This window comes from Triticum aestivum, chromosome 4A (assembly GCF_018294505.1).
Source record: "Triticum aestivum cultivar Chinese Spring chromosome 4A, IWGSC CS RefSeq v2.1, whole genome shotgun sequence".
In the NCBI taxonomy this organism is placed as follows: Eukaryota; Viridiplantae; Streptophyta; class Magnoliopsida; order Poales; family Poaceae; genus Triticum; species Triticum aestivum.
The window spans coordinates 374,304,016-374,310,027 of NC_057803.1; positions in this window are offsets into that span (position 1 = coordinate 374,304,016).

The following is a 6,012-nucleotide window of genomic DNA, read 5'->3' on the forward strand; positions in this document are numbered from 1 at the left end:
ATGTGAACCGGGGCCTGATCTCCCGATGAGAGAGGATAGCTACGATTTTTGTGGGACTTGACCCTCACGATCCGGCTACCAACCGTACAGGGAGAACCGTACACGACTGATATCCACGGCAATCGCTGAACCAACTCCACGGTGTTATCGACCGAGCCAACGGCGCAATCAACCTATCCACAAAGGATTTTTCCTACAAGCAAATCGAAGAACATGCAAGAAAATAATTGCCAAGCAATCTAAGAATTGCGGATATGCTAGATGAATAAATCTCACAAATTAGGATTCCAATATGATGCCTTGACGGTCGCACTAGCCACTACAAGCGAAGACAAATAAAAATAGCAATAGCTAAACTTCTCTAAACAAAACCCGAACGTAAACCCTAAAAATGACTAGCTGTTTATTAGAGGACCCTCCGCCGGCGGCTGTCTCGTGTTATCCTGGGTTTCCTTGGCGCTGACGAAAGGTGGACATGCCTCGGCCTTTGTGCATTGGACGTTGATGCTTATGGGCCAGCCCGTGCGTGCACATGCTCATGGGCCAACTTGTGTCATGCATGTGTAGGTGCACGTAATGCAAACATGCACGTACTGGAGCTCCCTTGTATGATGTCTTGACTACTATTGGTCTCCTGCATGCACCTACATGAGCCCCTCTTCCTTGGCTTGACCACATGCATTGACTTTTAGAATTTGTATACTCATATGCTTTGAAATCTTCAGTATAATCCCGCCATCTAATCCGTACTGTGTTCGTGTTTCCAATAATTCTGCATAAAGCATAAAAATATGTAGTATTTATGTATCCAATAGTAAAAATAATAATTGAATAGTTATTATTAGAAATCACCTGACAAATATGCCATATAATATTTGTATATGTATCTATGGTGAGTATGTCCACATCATGACCTACCTGGGTTATCGCTGGCACCCTGAGTACACCGTGTATGAGCAGTACGGGGATTCTAACCAGGAGTAGTACCGTGCCATCGTCCGCATCTATTCTCGTGATGATAACTCCTCTACTGTGTTGCGCACCGCTCATGGTGTTGGAGTGACCATTGATATGGCAGTCCATGACGCTGCTTACGCTTCTCTCATCCGTCTTCATGGAGAGTATCGGGAATTGGATACCTCCCCTTTTAGGCACATTGCTATCGCATCCAGCGAGGGTGAGCAGGGATACTACACTAATGTCTACTCCACCATCACCCGCGAGCCCTTCCACCACCAGAACTTTGGTCGGCATGTTGATGGTCTAGACCGAGCTAACTGACCTCTTCTCCACGAGTTGTACACCACTCGTGTGCACCTTTACGATGCTCTGACGCAGTTGCACCCCTTTGTCATATCTTGGAAACTGCCCCCTACGGCGATCTACCCAGCCAGGACCGTGATGCCCCATGGTCTGGGATGGCCTGAGGTTGGAGGCTACACTCCCGCTCGTGGTACTATTTTGCCACCTGAGCGTCGGATTCTACACCAGAGTATCCACGGATCACAGGATCCTTTCGTGGAGGATTTCCCAACGGGTCACTACCAGCTGCTAGACTACACCTACCTCTGTAGTACCCTCCGGGACCGATGTAGTCTTGCTTATTAGTATTAGATGCATTCGTCGTGAGCCTGCGTGCCACGACTTTGAAGATAACGGTGGAGGCAACTCAGTAGACAGCGGGGAGAAAACGGTGGAGGCAACTCAGTAGACAGCGGCGGCTGAGGCAAGTTGCTCGACCTGTGTACATCATCTCCATGAGCTTTTCACCTTATTGTGTTAAACAACGTGGCCTCGTGAAAAGGGCGTCTGACCACCTCTCAGGTTTGATCTCCAAAATCCATTCAGCAAGCTTATCAGATTCGCTTTTAATTTGCTCCATATACTGAATGAACTCATCATTAGTGCATGAAAATACGACCCTCTTAAGAACCTCATCCATAGCATCCTTTGTTTCTTTAGTCCATACATCGTCCAATTTCCTTTTAAATGCTTCAATAAAAAAGTCCATCCATGATGACGGTCAGAGAACACCAATGGTACTTCATCCCCTAATCCATTTTATTCCATCAACTAAAGAAGCACTCAATAACTTTCATTGCTTTATTCAATTTTTCAGATACTGCATCAAGGAAAAGGAGTGGCCTGGCTCGGGTGACTCAACATGCAGCCGTGGAGGCGCTCACGGGAAGGGCCACGATGGAGGCGGTAGGAGCAGTGGGGTTGCTCGGCACAAGAGTGAATCGGAGACGCGACTCAAGGCCGGCCACAGCTTGGAAGCAGCACGGGGCTGAGGTGGCTTGGCAGTGGTTTGAACGGGCCCTCGGCGAGGTAGACTCCGGCGGGTCACAACAGTGGCGACTCAGCGCGTGTCGGCAGCGGTGGCTTACAGCGAGGCGGACGATGACTCACTCAACAACGGCGGGTTGAGGTGAGGCGATGGGGGTGCGGATGCAAAGGCACGCGGGGCGGCTTAAAACAGTGGCGTCGGAAACCATGATGTAGGGTGGAACCCTAGATGGCCGATCTTTCATGAAAGGAGCGGATCCCGTGATGAACACAAGGGGAAACACGAGGAGAAGTCACAAAGGAGAACACAAGAGGAACAATCAAACCAACAAGTATGATCACACATGTGCTAGATCCATGAACACAAAGGGAGATACATGATCCACGGTCAACAAGGGACGGTACAAGGTAACCGGTTCTTCTCCAAAGGAGGTCTTGATGGGGGCCACCCAAAAGGGGGTCTTGAATCCAATGGATCTTCTTCGAAGAGGGGCCGCGGTCTCTCTCGTGGAGTAGATCCGTAATGGATGAGCAAAGCTCTATCTCTAATGAGCTACTACTCTGCTAACCCTAACTAAGAGGAGGTGGAGGAGTATATATAGTCTCGGGACACGAAGGGGTAAGTGGGGGATACATGGGCCTCGGGCCCGATCTCTGTGCACAGACAGGCGTAGGACGTACGGTGGGTGTCGGACGTCCGGAGGCTCAGGACGGCCCGGACGTCGGGTGGTCTTCGGACTTCCGTAGATTTCGTTCTGTCGCCGTGGCACCGGTCGTCCGGTGGCGCTGGGTCGTCCGAGGCCTGGGGTGTGTCGGATGCCCGGTACTTGCTGGTCGTCCAGCCGCTGTAGCTTCCGTCGGCTGGCCCTTCTAGCTGGCTAAGTGTCCAGGCATCGGACGTCCAACGTTGTCCGGTCGTCCGGAGGCTGAAGATTTCAGGCAGCTTCTTCTCTTGGTCCTTGTACTTGGCGTCCTCGCTAGCTCGTCCGTTGGATGTGGTGGCACCGTGGCTTTCCTCTAAGTACCTGATCATGCATAGCACACACGTTGGAGGTAGTAGCCATGTCTCACATGTAGAAAGTGAAGGTTCGGAGAGGAGCGAGTTCACCTTGTGTCCAATAACGTATATTCGAGGTCTCATCATATGTCCTCTTGGGGCTTGAAGAGTAGTCGGAGTGTACATGCGGATGAATGTGAAATGCTCCGCATCAAACCAACTCGGCGCAGCAGAGTACAACCCGTAGCAGAAGGCGAGGCAACAGTCTTGGCACGAGCGCAGTGGCGGCTTGAGGCGCGCTGAGGTGACAGAGGCGATGAACTGCGGCTGAGCCGACGGGCGGGTCAGAAAGTGCTGGAACAGCGGGAGCCGCGGCCGAACGACAGTCGGAGGTGCGCCCAGCAATGGTGGCTCAGATACGAAAACGGTCGCTGAGTCCATGGCCTCATCCACTTCCGTCGATGCCCGCTCAGGGACAAAAGCTGACTCCATATTGACCAAGGCCGGTAAGATGAGCGGTGATAGCTTGCTCCTGATGGATCTTCCTTGTCCTTACATAGTAGCTTTTTCTTCCATATTAATTCTTGAATTAACCTTCTCATAGCTTCCTTGTAGCAATCAGGGTTTGACAAAGAAAAAATTAATTTAGCCTCTAGTGATGCTCTAGCACTTGAAAACGTCAGGATTGATGCTTGTTGCGATGGAAATAATGTGCTTGTCTGCACTTCCTAGTATGATGCATGGCCTCTGCCGCCACTGCTTCTGATTTTCACGCCAATGAGTAACAGCAACAGTACCGGTTGATGAGCATGGGACCGTTCGTACATGTAACTTTCAATGCATCGTCGGGCCATGCATGATGGCGTACACGACGCAACCCTAAATTTTTGATGATCTTTAATCCTAAACTTCACGCCGACTCTTATTCATCCGGCAATCAAGAGCTTCTCGTTCCTTGAAGATCTCCTCCAAGAACTCAACACCACCGTGCGCAGGCCCCACGGTGGACGCCAACTATCGTGGATTTGTCACGACATATGTCCTCGTGAAAAGGACTTAGTCGTGAGGCCAACACATCTATGTGGTAGTTTGAGGGTTGAGTGGGACGAGAGACGCGAGGATTTTACCCAGGTTAGGCCCCTCGCGGTGGAGGTAAAAGCCTACGTCCTGCTTCATTGATATTGAAGATGATGATCATAATTACAAGGGTGCTCTATCTCGAGAGCTATTGACTTGTCTGTCTAAACCTAACTTGTGAAACATGTCCCTCTTGGGGTGCCCTGCCCCTTCTTATATATGTTGAAGGGGCGGCTTACATGACTAGTCCTACTAGGATTAGGATTACTCTATTACAAGTGGAGTCCTAGTCTTGCTTCCTTTGTAAGGGAATATTCCTTATGCCTTTTCTCATAAACCAACCCACCATAATACGAGCTGGCCTTCCATGAACCGCCCGTTGGGCCACCGGGTCTTATCGCTCCTCTGACCCGCCTGCCGGGTTACCAATGAGTCACCAGGCGCATCCGGTTCATCGGTGAGTGGAGAGATCCGGGCGGGTCACTTTGTGAGTCGCCAAGTTAGGGTGGGTTACTAGTGAGTCGCCAAGTCCGTCCGTGTCATACCACGAGGTATATCCCCGACACCAGCCCCATCGCCCCTATCCTGCTCGCTCACACATCGCCGCCCACCACTCACTCCCCTCTACGACGGTCATGCCCCGCACCTTCCAAGCCGCGCGCGCTCCGCCTGCCTTCTCTACCCCGCCGCCCATCCTACGTCTGCTGCTGCACGCCACAGCCGCGCCGCCTGCTCCGGCCCGCCCCGTGCTCCGCTGCGGGGCGTGCCACCTCTGCCACGTCGGCACCTGCATCTGCACGCCGCCGTCCCTGGCCACCAGCGCCCGCACCATCTACCACCTGCGCGGCACCCCCTGGGCTCCGTTAGCCTATGCCCGCGCCCACTACCCGCAACCCCCCTGTGGTTCTACGACAACCGGGCCCCACGCCCCTTTTCTAGATGGAAATAAAAAAATAAAAATAAAAATAAAAATAATTAATTAATTAGTTAAATAGATAATTAATTAACTTAATCAACCTGCTTAATTAGCCTAATCACTAGATTAGTTAAAACTAAAACTAAATAGTTAAAACAGAGAATGATAGGGGGGCCCACCCCCTGTTGACCAATCAAATTTTGAATGGTCGACTGGGTCCCCCTAGCCCACCAGTCAGCCTATGTGTACATTGTGTACACAGGGCAAGATACACTTAGCATTTAGCATTTAATTTTCGAACTATATTAATTTCAAAATTGATTAAAACTTTGAAAATTAATAGAAAATAATCTATAACTCAGATGAAAATACTTTATACATGAAAGTTGCTTTGAAAAGCATGATGATTCTGAATACGCACGCCGTTTTATGTCACACGTTCCTAGCATAGTGAAAGGGGAACCGTCCTCCTCCGTTTCATTTGTCCGGTAATGCCTAACACCGGGAATACTTTCCCGGATATTTTCGCCCTTCGCCGGTATCACCTAGTACCGTGTTAGGTCACCTCTAGCACCGCTTATTGCCATATCACGCATCGTCATGCATCTGTTTGCGTATTCATTGTTTCTTCCCCCTCTTATCTTCTGTAGACTTTGAGACTGGCGCCACTGCTCTTGACGTCGACTACACTCCCGACGACCCCTCCTTCTCGGCAGAGCTTCCAGGCAAGCAA